The 16,590-nt window shown below is 42.3% G+C and overlaps 1 protein-coding gene across 1 annotated transcript in view; it reads right to left on the bottom strand.

The window, feature by feature from the left end:
• The window catches only part of DNAJC13 (DnaJ heat shock protein family (Hsp40) member C13), a 155,238-nt gene extending 151,053 nt beyond the window's left edge, over positions 1-4,185 (bottom strand). The window contains exon 1 of the mRNA XM_061167595.1: positions 3,950-4,185. The gene's annotated coding sequence lies outside the window, so the exon portion shown is untranslated. The remainder of the gene's footprint in view (positions 1-3,949) is intronic.
• Positions 4,186-16,590: the final 12,405 nt, after the last annotated feature.

Genomic DNA, 16,590 nt, shown 5'->3' with positions numbered 1-16,590 from the left:
CACTTAGCTGTCTTCTGGCTTGCATGGCTTCTCTGCTGTAACTCTTATCTTTGTTTCTTTGTATAGAATGTTTCTCTTTTCTTTGGTTACTTCAACAGTTTCTCTTAGGAGAACTAAGTTTGAATTTGATGTCTTATGCAGGTTTTTTAAGTGGCAGGTGTTTACCCTGCTTGGTGTTCTCTAAGTTTCTTACACCTCTAGTTTGATGTCTGGCATTAATTTCAGATAATTCTCGATTATTTCCTCAAATATTTCAACATTTCTTCTGCTCTGTCCTCTTCCGGGATTGTAATTATGCATGTATTTAAACGTGTTAGATAGACTCCCCAAGCTCCTGTTCTTTTTTTAAACTCTTTGTATTTCACTTGGATAATTTCTGATATCTACAAATTCACAGATTCCTTCTTCGGTTGTTTCAGATCAACTGATGAGCCCAAAGGCATCCTGCAATCCGTTACTATGTAGTGAAACTTCTGACATTTCCTTTTGATTCTTTCTTATAGTTTCTGTCAGCTGAAACTACCCAGCTGATTTTGTATGCTGTCCACTTTTTGTTCATACCTTTAACATTAATTATAGTCATTTTAAATTCCCTTATCAGATAGAAGCACCTATGTTAGCCAAAGAGTAATCCTGGTGATGGACTGCTCTTTCTCTTGGGAATGTTTTTTGTCTTTTGTATGTCTTGTAATTTTTTGCTCAAAGTGGGACATGTAATAGGACAGCAGAGATAGAGGTAAGTAATTTTTGTGAAGGGAAATGGGAACATCTGTTCTTTGTTGAGTCTTTAGTGAAGGATGTTAGGAGCTGGGCTGAGTTTATGATTCACTGTTGCTATGGTTATCCCCGGAGAAGGGAATGGCAACCCACTCCAGTATTCTTGCCTTGGAGAATTCCATGGACAGAGGAGCCTGGTCCATACTCTTTGGTCCATGATGCTGCAAAGAGTCAGACATGACTGAGCAACTAATACTTTCACTTTTGTGGTTTTACCCCCACTGTATTACAGGCTTCAAATATCTACAGAACAGCTTGTGCCTAGGTCAGGAATGGTTTATTAAAGCAATGTCTATTTGATTCTTTGCCCTGTGCCTCTTTGCGTAATCTTATTCCTCATCTTGCAGTATTTTGCAGCTACTTGCTATTCACAGTTTCTTAACTTAGTGGCAGAGAGGTGGGGTTACAGTCTCTGTTGTCCTAAGGTTTAGTCCTAGACATATGCTGTGTCTCTGCTTCTCAGAGGTGTAATTTTCCTGTTTCCCCAGGCTGGAATTTTGGGTTCAGTGTCCATTCCCCAAAAAGTTGCTCTCCCCAGTTTCTGTCTTCCCTCAGCTCACCAACAGGGCCTGCTGGCAGAGATGCCCATTCTCTCTAAAGATTAAGGTTTTTATTCTATAGAGGAGAGAGAGAGAGAGAGAGAAAGAATCAAGAGTTTTTTGCCCTTTCTAAAAACTCTTTCTCTTCTCCCGTTCTCTGGCTCAGCACCACAAGAGACACTCCCCAGATCTCATTCCAATCTTTCCTAGGAGTACCCAATAAAGAATGTAGATAAAGAAGTGAACTCAGCCTTCATCAACTTGTCAGCTACTCAAGCTGAATGCTCTTTATCAGTGTCCAGATGTGTCTACTGAAGGTGAACGTGAGTTCATACGTACTCTTTCTCTCCTTAAATTTCAGGCCACTGGTTTGCCCTGTGGCCTCAGCAACTTAATAGGTTTCAAAAAAAAAAAAAAAATCATGAATTTGAAGTTAGTCTGGTTCTTTTTTGATCCTACAGTGGAACCAAAGGCTTTTTTTGTCCCAGGGCCAAAGCCAGAGGTGGTTATATTAATTTATAAACTAATTCAGGATAGTAAAGAAGCTGTTACAAATTATTTGAAATAAAAAGGAGGCCTTTACTGGGTTTGATAAAGTTGAGAAACACTGACTTTAAGGATCTTTTTGAAAACAACTCCCCTCGAACCACTAATAAGCATTACGGTAAACATTTAGGCCTACAACTATTAGTAGCAACAAAATTTTTGATAATTTATCTGCTTAGATGTGCCTCTATTTTACTAATTTTAAGTATGCAGTCAGAGAAAAATGAGAAAGGTATGAGCAATGGAAACCTCAAATTCAAATAGAAGTTTAGGAATACAGCCAAATTAGTTAAAACAGATTTTTTAATTTCAGCCATAATTCAGTATCTGCCGAGAACCTGACTCCACTACCCTCCCACCTACAAACTCAATAACAAAGCCAGCACTGTTTCATTCCACCTAAGCAACCAGCTTCAGTTTATTTGTGGATAAAGTTAATTCTTAAAAATAACTCATCCTTTCCATAATTCCATAACTTTTTCCCTTATAACGTTCATATATTTCACTATTTACTACTGCCAGTTTAGAAAAAAGAGGAATATCCATTACCTCCCAGTGGAATACAAACTGTGGTATTTTTCCATGAACTAGACTATAGAATGTAAAATTCCTATCTCTTAATAACCCTCTGACTCCACTTTTCCTCCGTTAATATGTGCTACTTCCTGTTTTCAGAGTATAATGTAATATTTCTAAACGAGGATGGCCTTATATTCCATTGTGATATTAACCCCACAAGCCAAGTTTAAGATATAGCTGCTTAAACTGTTTCACATTACATTTAAAATGTTAACATGATCTTACATTATATGCTAGTCAAACAATAAAGCACTTCCAAAGAACAGTGAAATCAAGTCTTTTGGGGACACTCAATTATTGACGAGTTTTTTAAAACTCTTTTTTTTTTTTAAAGGCAAGTCCTGTTTCATTTCCCATAAACTCACAGAGTACTGGTAATATACACAACAACTGTAATTTCCTTAGGCTCTGCATACAGTACTTTCAAACCTAAAAATCTTGTCATCAAGCAAGAAAACACAGTGAGACAATCTTTGGGACAGGTCCTGAAAAAATATTCTGAAATTTAACTTTTCACCCAAGTCTCTACACTCCAAGACGCTCAAAATAACTCTGGTGTATAAACTCCTTCACAGTGGGCAACAGCATCAGGTAGAAGCCCAAGGGGAATCAAAGATCGGATCAAAGGGAAAAGCAGAGAGAGGAACCGAGAAATCATTTACTTCGGGAAACCACTGCCACATTTGGGGAAGACTTCTAATGTTCTCCCCTAAGCAACCTGTAAAGGAAAGTCTTAAGAGAGGTTACCTTAACACCCAGCACAATTTAGGGGAGGACACTTTTTAAGTGTAGAGTCAAATCCGGGTTTAACAGCCACTTCACTGAACGTCTAAGTCCCACTTCACCCATCTAAAGGCCGCATTCAGAGACAAAAATCACAGCAGCGGAGGAAAGGCCCCTGTGAATAAGCTCTCTTGCAAAAAGGAAACGCTGAGGGGAGAAAACTTCATTTTGGGAAAGGGAGGAGCTGAAGAAGAAACGACGCGGGTGCTCCCCATTTCCTAAGAAAACGAAACAAAGCTACGCAAATAAAGTTAAAAGTCTCTGCAATACTTGGGAGGAAGGAGGGTCACTGACCCACGGGAACAAGAGTTCCGGGCATCCAGCAGGAAGAGCGCTCCGACTAGGAGGATGAAAGGGAATCCGGAGGGCGGAGCCCAGAGGGCTGCAAACCCAGAGGAATAAGGGCTGAGCGGGGTAAGGAGGTGCAGAGTGCAGTGGGGGGACCATGGTGGGAAGAAACCCAGAAAAGGAGGCGAAAAGAGGGGTGGGACTGAACATGGCAGGGCCCTGGGCGACTGTCACTCAGAACCGCAGGGGTGGCGGGGTCCGACGACAGGAACCTGACCAGCAGCCTGGGGGGAGGGTAATCTGCTTTCCTGAACTGCTGGAGGTTGCGGCCCAGACAGCACCACCCTTCCTTCTCCCTGCCCCTGGCGCCCCAAGTCCTCGCGGCGTGGCGAGGGGGTAAAGCAAAGCTCCAGAGTCCGGTGCCCGTGGTGATTTACCTTCGCGGGAGGCTGGAGAGGCTCCAGCCCGAGCTCCTCCTGCCGCCGGCTCCGCGTCCAGAGTGGGATGAGGCGCCCTCCGGCCTCCTCCCCTACACCACTTCCCCTTTCCCCACGGAGGCCCCGTAGCTCCACTGCCGCGGGTTCCTGATGCCGCGGCGGCGCTGCCTCCCCGCCCCCTCCACCTCCTCCCTCTGCCTCTCAGAGGCTCACTCTGGAGGCCGCCATCTTCGCTCAGGCTGTGAGGACCTCGCTCCAGTACGCCTGCGTCGCCCCGGCCCACACTGTCACGAGACCCAGTCAGCTGATTTCAGTTCTTCCGCCTCCTGCTCCACCCTCTCGCATGCATTTCTCCGCCCTCCCGGTCGTATTCGCCTGCTTGCCAGGAGATTCCGCCTTCAACCGGCTGGCTGGTAGGCACGCCCTCCTCCCCAAACGCAGTTGGGACTTGCGCAGAATGTCGAGGAAGATGGCGGAAGCAAGAGTCCACGCCCCGCGCGGGGAACCTGCCCCTCAGCCTGTGGCTCCTCTGAGTCCTGCTCGTGGTCGTTGGGCGGGACAGGTTATGCACTCTTAATCTCGTTAAGTGTTATTTTAAAGCATTTACCCAGCTTGACTTGAAATGCCGTGGAGTATCCGCGAGACGATCTATACCCCGTTTGCTGGATTGAGAGCCAGCAGTTTCACTAGCTACTGAGACCCGCAGAAGACAGCTGAAAGGGGTTTAAATATGGGTTGGTTTGGGAAGTCACAGACACCAAAGCTTCGGAAATCCGACGGCCTTTTGCTGCTGGGAGTGCCAGAAAAATAATACTGATAGCTCCCATTTATTGCTAATCACGTGTCAAGGGGTTTGCTTAGTTAATCCTCAACACTGTGGACTTCGAATTATCCTTGTTTTGCAGATAAGCTGAGGTCCCTCTTCACAGTAGGGGACTCAAGGAATCTGACTCCAGAGTTTGTGTCTTCTCTACTATCTCCCTAATATATGTGGAAGCTGGGAGAGAGGAATCTGGTTAGAGAAAAGACATAGTAGTGTGTGTTACCAGTGGGTAAGGGTTTGATTAAATTCACTCTCCACTCCCAGATCTGAGATCCAGAGACCACAGTTCAAAAATAACTTAAAGTTAGTCTAGTTATTTTTCTTCCAACACTGCAAATTTTAAAACTCTTCTGGAAACTTCAAAAGATAGCTGATGTACGTGGCTAGCATGGATGCAATATTTTATGAGGGTTAAAGGTCTCTGATAAGAGGTTTGATACTCAGCAGAGCAGTCCTGAGATAGTATTGTCCTTTCAGTGGTTGACTAATTTTTAAAGATGGCAGTTGCAGGGTGGAAGACGCAGGCAATGGTTTTACAGATTTTTGTTTCATGACCGTTTTGACCTTTTGCCCTACCTTGAGGTTGAAAGAAACTGCTTTTATCTTTTCAGTAGATGTTCCTGTATTGTGACAGTAAGATAAGGTACATTTAAGAGGTGCAAGGAGATCCAACCAGTCCATCCTAAAGGAGATCAGTCCTAAAGGAGATCAGTGTTCATTGGAAGGACTGATGTTGAAGCTGAAACCAATACTTTGGCCACCTCATGTGAAGAGTTGACTCAGTGGAAAAGACCCTGATGCTGGGAGGGATTGGGAGCAGGAGGAGAAGGGGACGACAGAGGATGAGATGGCTGGATGGCATCACTGGCTAGATGGACATGAGTTTGAGTAAACTCCAGGAGTTGGTGATGGACAGGGAGGCCTGGCGTGCTGCGGTTCATGGGGTCGCAAAGAGTCAGACACGGTTGAGTGACTGAACTGAACTGAACTGAAGAGGTGGTAACAGGAATGGGTAGTTGGTTATGGGAAGACTGGTACAGGGTGGAACTAGGATCTGCTGGCTTCGGTGTGCAGTAAAGTGAATCTACTGACGTCAGGTTTGGGGGACAGAAAATGCAGTGTTTATTGTAGGTGTCAACTAAGGAGTGCAGGTCTCTAGTACTCGGAAGACCTGAACTGTTCTGTGGCTTTCAGGAAAAGATTTTTAGAGACAGGGTGAGGGAGAGAATTGCTGGGTGTGTGATCTGCTCAGGGACATTTTTCTGATTGGTGGTGAGGTCATAAGGAGTCAACATCATCAACCTTTTGATTCCAATCAGTCTGTGGTCCACATGCATGTAGGCAGTGTAAAGTTAACTACTTCTACTGAAGTTTCAGTAGCTGCAAAACAGCTGAAAAGGGTGTGGCTCAGAATATTAGCTATAGCCCTTGGGGGGTTAGTTGCTAAGTCCTGTCAGACTCTTGCAACCACATGGACTGTAGCCTGCCAGTCTTCTCTGTCCATGGGATTCTCCAGGAAAGATGACTGGAGTGGGTTGCCATTTCCTCCTCCAGGGGATCTTCCCAACACAGGAATGGAACCCTGCAGGCAGTCTTTACCAACTGAGCTACAATGGAAAAAAAGCTCCTTGACTTTGTTTAATGGCTAGACTATGTCTTATTAACCATTTTCCTTTTCTTCTGCATTTACTGACCTGATTAAATTTATTCCTTGAAACTCTGGCAAAGCCTAGAAGGCTGAAGGGATTTTTGTTTGTTGTACAAGCAAGACCCAGGTGTGAAAGAAATTCACTGGCAGCTTAGTAGGTAGGACTCTGTGCTTCCGCACTGCAAGGAGCATGAGTTTGATCCCTGATGGGGGAACTAAGATCCCACATGCCATGTGACATGGCCAAAAAAGAAAAAAGGAGGTAGTTAGAGGACATGAGGGACAGGGAACCTGTCCCAGGAAGGCCCCATAGGCTCTGTTTGGTTACAACAGGACCTGAAATAGAGTAAGAAGGGAGAAGGTAAAAGCAATAGGACTGCTGAGTTACGGGACCTTCTTGGCTTATCCCAGGAAAACAGAAACTTGTGTTTTTGTAGCATCTTATAGAATACAAAGACTTCCTATAATCCCAGAAGTAGATTTTGGGTGTATTATTTTTATTTTATAGAGGAAAAAAGCCAGGAGAATCTAAGAAACTTGCCCGAAGTGAACAAACTCCTAAAGCTTGAGCCAAGATTTAGTTACAGGACTAGTTACGGCAAAGCCAGTAAACTATTATACCTCCACACTATCTCTCTGTTCAATATTTGGGACAAATAAAATCCATATTTGGAGATAGGAGGAGCCTTAGACAGTGACTTTCCCCATCCCTTTCCCTGTCCAATCCCTCAGCTGTAGATCAAAATTCCTTGTCTCCCAAAAGATTTTGTTCTTTGTAGTTTTAGAAGCCACTGTCTTTGTGTTCAGCCAACTTGCTTTCTGTTTCATGAGTAGTTTTTTTGTTTGCTTTTTGCCTATTCCTCTTCTGTGACATCCCTTTTAAGTGTTTGCCAGTATAACATGTCAACTTAAAAAATAGTCACAACCTAAAAGTTGAGACTCATCTCACACACTAGCACAATAATGTTGAGAGTTCTCCAAGGGAGGCTTCAACAGCACATGAACCAAGAACTTCCCGCTGTTCAAGCTTGATTTAGAAAAGGCAGAGGAACCAGAGATCAAGTTGCCAACATTCGCTGAATCATGAAAAAAAGCAAGAGAATTCCAGGAGAACATCTACTTCTGCTTCACTGACTATGCTAGAACCTTTGGGATCACAACAAACTGTGGAAAATTCTTAAAGAGATGGGAAATTCCTGACCACCTTACCTGTCTCCTGAAAAAAAAAATCGGTATGCAGGTCAAGAAGCAACAGTTAGAACCGGGCATGGAACAACAGACCGGTTCCAAATTGGGAAAGGAGTACATCAGGCTGTATATTGTCATCCTGCTTGTTTAACTTATATGTAGAGTAGAGTGCATCATGTGAAATGCTGGACTGGATGAAGCAAAAGCTGGAGTCAAGATTGCCAGGACAAAAACCTGGCAATAACCTCAGATACCACCCTTATGGCAGAAAGTGAAGAAGAACCAAAGAGCCTTTTGTTTAAAGTGAAAGAGGAGAGTGAGTGAAAAAACTGGCTTTAAAGTTCAACTTTAAGAAAACTAAGATCTTGGTATCCAGTCCCATCACTTCGTGGCAAATACATGGGGAGACAATGGAAACAGTTACAGACTTTATTTTCTTGGACTCCAAAATCACTGCAGATGGTGACTGTAACCGTGAAATGAACAGACGCTTACTCCTTGGAAGAAAAGCTATGAGAAATTTAGGCTGCATCTTAGAAAGCAGAGACATTACTTTGCCAACAAAGGTCCATGTAGTCAAGGCTATGGTTTTTCTGGTAGTCATGTATGGATGTGAGAGTTGGACCATAAAGAAAACTGATGTTTTTGAACTGTGGTGTTGGAGAAGACTCTTGAGGGCCCCTTGTACTGCAAGGAGATCCAACCAGTCAATCCTAAAGGAAATCAGTCCTGAATATTAATTGGAAGGACTGATGCTGAAGCTGAAGTTCCAATACTTTGGTCTCCTTCCTTAGAATAAACCCTGATGCTGGGAAAGATTGAAGGCAGGAGAAGAAGGGGATGACAGAGGATGAGATGGTTGGATAGCATCACTGACTCGATGGATTTGAGTTTGAGCAAGCTCCGGGAGTTGGTGGTGGACAGGGAAACCTGGCGTGCTGTATGGGGTTGCAAAGAGTTGGACATGACTGAGGGACAGAACTGAACTGAACTGAAAGTTTGAGAGTTTTGTTTAATTTGGTGGGAATTTGGGGGACTTCAAACCCAGGAGATAGCACTTCAAGTGACCCTGAGAGAACTGCTCCAAAAAAGAAAGGAAAGGATCCAGGTTATATAGAAGTTTTGCAACAAAGGGCAGATAGTCTGAACATCAAAACATTGTTGTTAATTAAAGAAAATCAGATATAAGTTAAGGAATTTAGCGCTTTTCTATGTATGAGAAGATGCAAGACTCACTGAAATCATTCCTTTCATATGCATCTCAGCTATCCTCAGCCAGTATCCAGTGATTTTCACATCCTGAGCTCTCTTGGGGCTCAACATAGGACATAGCTGCAGCCTGATGGCTGTTGGATCCCAGGTATTCTTCTCCCCGTGAGTGCCCTTGGAGTGAAGTGAAGTGAAGTGAAGTCGCTCAGTTGTGTCCGACTCTTTGCGACCCCACGGACTGTAGCCTACAAGGCTCCTCTATCCATGGAATTTTCCAGGCAAGAGTACTGGAGTGGGTTGCCATTTCCTTCTCCAGGATGAGTGCCCTTAGGGTTCACCAGCTCACCTTGGGCAGGAATTTCTGATGACTGTGACATCCTTGTTTACTGATATGGCAGGAAATATTTCATGACTGAAGACAATCCTCCTATCTGCCCCCCTCTCCTCTGCTTACTGGGCTTCCCTGGTGGCTCAGATGGTAAAGAATCCACCTGCAATGCAGGACACCTGGGTTTGATCCTTGGGTTGGGAAGATCCCCTGGAGGAGGGCCTGGCAGCCCACTCCATTATTCTTGCCTGGAGAATCCCTGTAGACAGAGGAGCCAGCAGGTTACAGTCCATAGGGTCAAAAAGAGTTGGACACAACTGAGCAACTAAGCACACATATACCTCTGCTTATTATCACTCTGCTTAACCGTCCTGGCCTCAAACTCTGATCTTTAGAAGCTGTATTCACTGCTCCTTACAGGATGTGTTTTCAAGTGTTTTCACAGTTCCCCTGGTTGTTCTTAACTGATCTGCACAAGTTAGTCAGTATCCTTCTCAAAACACTAGAACTAAGGAGCAGAGGCAGGAAAGGTAGGATGACTTACCTCTTATTTCCCTATTCTTCTGTTAAATGAGGTCCCACTGCCAGCCATTTTTTAAAGGAGTGACCCATACAAGCATGACCTTCAAACTTCTCTTTCTGGATTAATCTTTTTAAAAATTATTTCTTTATTTGGCTGCACCAGGTCTTACTTGCAGCGTGTGAGATATTAGTTCCCTGACCAGGGATGGAACCCAGGCCCCCTACACTGGGAGCTTGGAGTCTTGGACCCTGGATTCCCACAAAATCCCAAGATTTATCTTTTTATTCAGAATATAAGTTTACAGAAGATTTTCTGATACTTTCATACTGTACCCATATCAAGTTTACAAATTTTATTAAATATACTTACAGCATTTCACAGCTTTTTTGATATCAGTAGCTTTTATCAGTGGCATACGTTAAAGAGTGAAGGGGTGGAGTCAAAGCAAAAACAATACCCAGTTGTGGATGTGACTGGTGATAGAAGCAAGATCCGATGCTGTAAAGAGAAATATTGCATAGGAACCTGGAATGTTAGGTCCATGTATCAAGGCAAATTGGAAGTGGTCAAACGGGAGATAGCAAGAATGAACGCTGACATTCTAGGAATCAGCAAACTAAAATGGACTGGAATGGGTGAATTTAACTCAGATGACCATTATATCTACTACTGTGGGCAGGAGTCCCTTAGAAGAAATGGAGTGGCCATCATGGTCAACAAAAGATTCCGAAATACAGTACTTGGATACAATCTCAACAGAATGATCTCTGTTCGTTTCCAAGGCAAACAATTCAATATCACAGTAATCCAAGCATGTGCCCCAACCAGTAATGCTGAAAGAAGCTGAATTTGAATGGTTTTATGAAGACTTACAAGACCTTTTAGAACTAACACCCAAAAAGGATGTCCTTTTCATTATAGGGGACTGGAATGCAAAAGTACGAAGTCAAGAAACACCTGGAGTAACAGGCAAATTTGGCCTTGGGGTACGGAATGGAGTAGGGCAAAGGCTAATAGAGTTTTGCGAAGAACACACTGGTCATAGCAAACACCCTGTTCCAACAACAAAAGAGAAAACTCTACACATGGGCATCACCAGATGGTCAACACCGAAATCAGATTGATTATGTTCTTTGCAGCCAAGATGGAGAAGCTCTATACAGTCAGCAAAAACAAGACCAGAAGTTGACTGTGGCTCCGACCGTGAACTCCTTATTGCCAAATTCAGACATAAATTGAAGAAAGTAGGGAAAACCATTAGACCATTCAAATATGACCTAAATCAAATCCCTTATGATTATACAGTGGAAGTGAGAAATAGATTTAAGGGACTAGATCTGATATACAGAGTGCCTGATGAACTATGGATGGACGTTTGTGACATTGTACAGTAGACGGGAATCAAGACCATCCCCATGGAAAAGAAATGCAAAAAAGCAAAATGTCTGTCTGATGATGCCTTAAATAGCTGTGAAAAGATGAGAAGTGAAAAGCAAAGGAGAAAAGGAAAGATATTCCCATTTGAATTCAGAGTTCCAAAGAATATCAAGGAGAGATAAGAAAGCCTTCCTCAGCGACCAATGCAAAGAAATAGAGGAAAACAACAGAATGGGAAAGACTAGAGATCTCTTCAAGAAAATTAGAGATACCAAGGGAACATTCCATGCAAAGATGGGTTTGCTAAAGGACAGAAATGGTATGGACCTAACAGAAGCAGAAGATATTAAGAAGAGGTGGCAAGAATACACAGAAGAACTGTACAAAAAAGATCTTCACGATCCAGATAATCACGATGGTGTGATCACTCACCTAGAGCCAGACATCCTGGAATGTGAAGTCAAGTGGGCTTTAGAAAGCATCACTACAAACAAAGCTAGTGGAGGTGATGGAATTCCAGTTGAGCTATTCCAAATCATAAAAGATGATTCTGTGAAAAGTGCTGCACTCAATATGGCAGCAAATCTGGAAAACTCAGCAGTGGCCACAGGACTGGAAAAGGTCAGTTTTCATTCCAATCCTAAAGAAAGGCAATGCCAAAGAATGCTCAAATTATCACACAATTGCACTCATTTTACACGCTAGTAAAGTAATGCTCAAAATTATCCAAGCCAGGCTTCAGCAAAACGTGAACAGTGAACTTCCAGATGTTCAGTCTGATTTTAGAAAAGGCAGAGGAACCAGAGATCAAATTGCCAACATTCGCTGGATCATTGAAAAAGCAAGAGAGTTTCAGAAAAACATCTATTTCTGCTTTATTGACTACACCAAAGCCTTTGACTGTGTGGATCACAATACACTGTGGAAAATTCTGAAAGAGATGGGATTACCAGACCACCTGACCCACCTGTTGAGAAATCTATATGCAGGTCAGGAAGTAACAGTTAGAACTGGACATGGAACAACACACTGGTTCCCAATGGGTAAAGGAGAACATCAAGGCTGTATATTGTCACCCTGCTTATTTAACTTATATGCAGAGTACATCATGAGAAACGCTGGGCTGGAAGAAGCACAAGCTGGAATCAAGATTGCCGGGAGAAATGTCAATAACCTCAGATATGCTGATGACACCACCCTTGTGGCAGAAAGTGAAGAGGAACTAAAAAGCCTCTTGATGAAAGTGAAAGAGGAGAGTGAAAAAGTTGGCTTAAAGCTCAACATTCAGAAGACTAAGATCATGGCATCCAGTTCCATCACTTCATGGGAAATAAATGGGGAAAGAGTGGGAACAGTGGCTGACTTTAATTTTTGGGCTCCAAAATCACTGCAGATGGTGATTGCAGCCATGAATTAAAAGACGCTTACTCCTTGGAAGGAAAGTTATAACCAACCTAGACAGCATATAAAAAGCAGAGATATTACTTTGCCAACAAAGGTCCGTCTACTCAAGGCTATGGTTTTTCCAGTGGTCATGTATGGATGTGAGAGTTGGACTGTGAAGAAAGCTGAGCGCCTAAGAATTGATGCTTTTGAACTGTGGTGTTGGAGAAAACTCTTGAGAGTCCCTTGGGCTGCAAGGAGATCCATTCAGTCCATCCTAAAGAAGATCAGTCCTGGGTATTCATTGGAAGGACTGATGCTGAAGCTGAAACGCCATTACTTTGGCCACCTCATGCGAAGAGTTGACTCATTGGAAAAGACCCTGATGCTGGGAGGGATTGGAGGCAGGAGGAGAAGGGGACGACAGAGGATGAGATGGCTGGATGGCATCACTGATTCGATGGACATGAGTTTGAGTAAACCTGGAAGTTGGTGACGGACAGGGAGGCCTGGCATGCTGAGATTCATGGGTTCACAAAGAGTCGGACATGACTGAGTGACTGAACCGAACTGAGCTGACATTGCTGTACAAGGCAGGGGAGGTTTAAGATTTTAGACATGAGACAAACACCTGCTTATCAAGCTCCCTATTGCTGTTAAATGGAACTGCCTAATTATTTCAAAGCCTAGATCCCAAATGAATCCCTAAGAACTCTATATAAATATATTCAACTGTTTTCAACGTAGTAACCTATCCCCAAGCTGCTGAATACTTGAGGTAAAGTTAAAATACCAGATTTACTATTAAAAAATCTAAAATACTACATTTAAAATTTTATATTGATTACATGTTGAAATGATATTTTAGATAAGTATTCAGTTAAAAGAAGACATTATTAAAATTAACTTCATATTTCTTTTTTTAAAATGTAGCTACTAGAAAATGTAAAATTATATATATGGTTTTGTTAAACATCTCTTAGAAGATGCTGCTTATAAGGTCTTGTGCAGACACAGTTAGAAAATAGTTTCCAGTTGAGCTGGCAAGCTTGAAAGTCCTACAGAATCATTTTCTATTGGACTTCATTTTTTTGTTGTTCTTTTTTAAAAGTTTATTTTATTGAAGTACAGTTGATTTACAGTGCTGTATTAATTTCTGCTGTATGCAAAGTAATTCAGATATACTTTTTCATTTGATTAATTACAGGATATTGATGAAATACAGTTGGACCTTGTTTTTTATCCATTCTACACATACTAGTTTTCATCTGCTGATACCAAACTCCCCATCTTTTCCCCCACCACCCTTGAGAACCACAGATCTCTTCTCTGTACCTGTCAGTTTGTTTCTGCTTTGTAAATAAGTTCATTTCTATCATATTTTAGATTTCACATATATGTGATATTATATGGTATTTGTCTTCTCTTTCTGACTTACTTCACTTAGTATGATAATCTCTAGTGGACTTTACTTTAATTTCTTATTTGGTTGTTGTTTGTCTCCTGTAGTTTTTCTCAAGGTTTATATCTCCACATATTTAGTTTGTGTGTGTGTGTGTGTGTGTGTGTGTGTGTGTGTGTGTGTGCTTCTATATACATGAAACACATTTTTCTTGCTTTCATGTAGACTTGAAATTATTGACAACATTTGGCAAATTATGACATGAGAATTCATATGTACAGTTTCCAGAGCAGAATTTGCCACCCTGAAATATGTCTCTTTGGCATATTGTTTTAAGCTGGCTGTTTTCTGAGAAACAGCATACATCAGAAGTGCTCTGAAAACCAATAATATTTGCACTTTTGTGAGAAACATTACATTTGCAAGGGAAATCTCCATTTGTAAGAGCATCTTCTTCTCTGACCCTGGAAGAGGAGGTTTACCAAATCTCTTGAAACTCTTATCAATAGAGTAAGCAATGACTTAAGTCTGTAACAAAATCACCCTCGTTTATTGTGCTTTCTCCTGCAACCTTTCTTAACTGACTTTCCCTACCTTTCTTTTTGTCTTTAACTGAAGATCGTATTTAAAATGTAAGAGCTTTGGCCATTTTGAGAGATTACTCAGTTTTCCTAGGTCTCTCCCATATATACCATGTTATTAAACTTTGATTTTCTCCCGTTAATTTGCCTTATGTTATTTATTTATTTATTTTTTATTTTTTGCCTTATGTTATTTAATTTTAAGCCATCCAGAAGAATCTAGAAAGATGAAGGAAAACGTCTTCCTCCCCAGCACCTCCAATCAATTACAGGAAATAATCTAGTTCTGACCATATTGTCAGAGTTGGGTAAAGAGGGAAAATGAAATACCTGTTCTATGGTTTAAGAATTTGAAACCATTAATGAAATACTAACTGATTAAGCAAAAGTCCTTTCTGTGTCCTTTTCTTTTGTTAAAATTAACCCCAGGGCTTCCCTGGTGGCTTAGTGGTAAAGAGTCTGCCTACCAATGCAGGAGACATGGGTTTGACCCCTGATTTGGGAGGATCCCACCCGCTGTGGAGCAACAGGGCCAGTGCAACTACAACTATTGAGCCTGTGCTCTAGAGCCTGGAAACTGCAACCACTGACCCCATGTGCCACAACTACTGAAGCCTGGGTGCCCTAGAGCTCATGCCTCACAACAAGAGAAGCCACAGCAATGAGAAGCCCACACGCTTCAACTCAGCCTCCGCTCCCCACAACTAGAGAAAAGCCCATGTAGCAAGGAAGACCCAGCACAGCCAAAACAAATAAATGAAATTATTTTAAAAAATTAACCCCTCCTGCTCCTTTTGCACTATATGGTTACCAAACTTAACCTGGGTCCACTCACCTTCTGTGCAGCAAAGCCAATCTACTGACTTTAGGTTGTGGTAAAGGAGAGTACGGCCTTTATTGCAGGGTGCCAAAAAAGGAGAATGAGCAAGTGATGCTCAAAAGACCCAAATTTCTAATCGCTTTCAGGGTAATGTTTTTAAAGGCAACATTTGGTGCAGGGTGAATGACTTTCTTCCTGTTGGTTGGTGGTAAGGTAACAAGTGATGTTTCAGAAATCTTAGTCATTGACCTGCTGGTTCCAACTGTTAAGGGAAGCACACTGACTGAAACCACCCACCCTGGCCAGGCACCATAGTAACCATTTGCATGAGTTGTTTTACAACAGGAGGTCCTGGCAAGGAACACGGAACTAATAAGCAACCACCAACCAGAAGAGTTCAGGAAAGGTCAAAAGGAGACACCACATGTCCTACCACCTCCCAGAATCCTTCTCGCTGGCATCCATCTTGGCTGAACAAGGTGTGCACCACCAGGAAGGACTCTGAGTCAGAATGATTGGCCAGAGACAACCTGGAAACTAATCCCATCACCATAAAATCCAAGACTGCGAGCCACTTGGCAGAGCAGTGCTCCTGGGTTCCCTTACCCTACTGCTCTCCACCTGGGTGCCCTTTCCCAATAAAAGCTGTTGCTTTCTCAGAACATGTGTCTCCTCAGACAATTCATTTCTGACTGTTAGACAAGAGCCCAGTTTCAGGCCCTGGAAAGGGTCCCCCTTCCTGCCACACAAGTCTGGGGTCTGTGTATTTGTGATCAGCATGTAGTCACCATCCTCCAGCTGTGTGGTAGTCTTAGTTTCTACAGAAAAACTCAAAGACATGCATCAAATTGTTATGTATATTCCTTGAGGAGGAACTCGGACTCTGTTTTATTGCTGAACTATTGTTTAAGCTGTCATTACTTTTCTTGTTTGACTGTTTTTCTTTTATTTCTGTATTCCTTCATTTCTCTAATTAGTAACTGCTTTAGTCTGCTGTTTGGAACTCAGGGGAAGGCTAGGAGTCAAAAGCCTTTTTCTATAAATAAGAAAGGGAAGACCCCTTAGGGTCCCACTCAGTTCCAATATGAGGACTTTCCAATTCAGTATTCTTGCTAGTTAATCCAAACTCTTCCTGTATTACCAAATATGAGAAAAATCTAAAGACTTACATTTTTTTTTTTTTTTTGTAGAGGAGTTTGAAGTGAGCAAGTTTCCCAACCCATTGTGAAATTATTAAATTTAGATATTCTTAGCCATCTGCACTTGAAGGAAATATAAGGTGGTTAAAAAAAAAAATACACTGAGACAAGTCCCTTATCCTCTGTAAAAGATTAATAATGCAAGCTTCAGTTAAATAGA

This window comes from Dama dama, chromosome 19 (assembly GCF_033118175.1).
Source record: "Dama dama isolate Ldn47 chromosome 19, ASM3311817v1, whole genome shotgun sequence".
Taxonomy (NCBI): Eukaryota; Metazoa; Chordata; class Mammalia; order Artiodactyla; family Cervidae; genus Dama; species Dama dama.
This window is presented reverse-complemented; position numbering and strand designations above follow the sequence as displayed.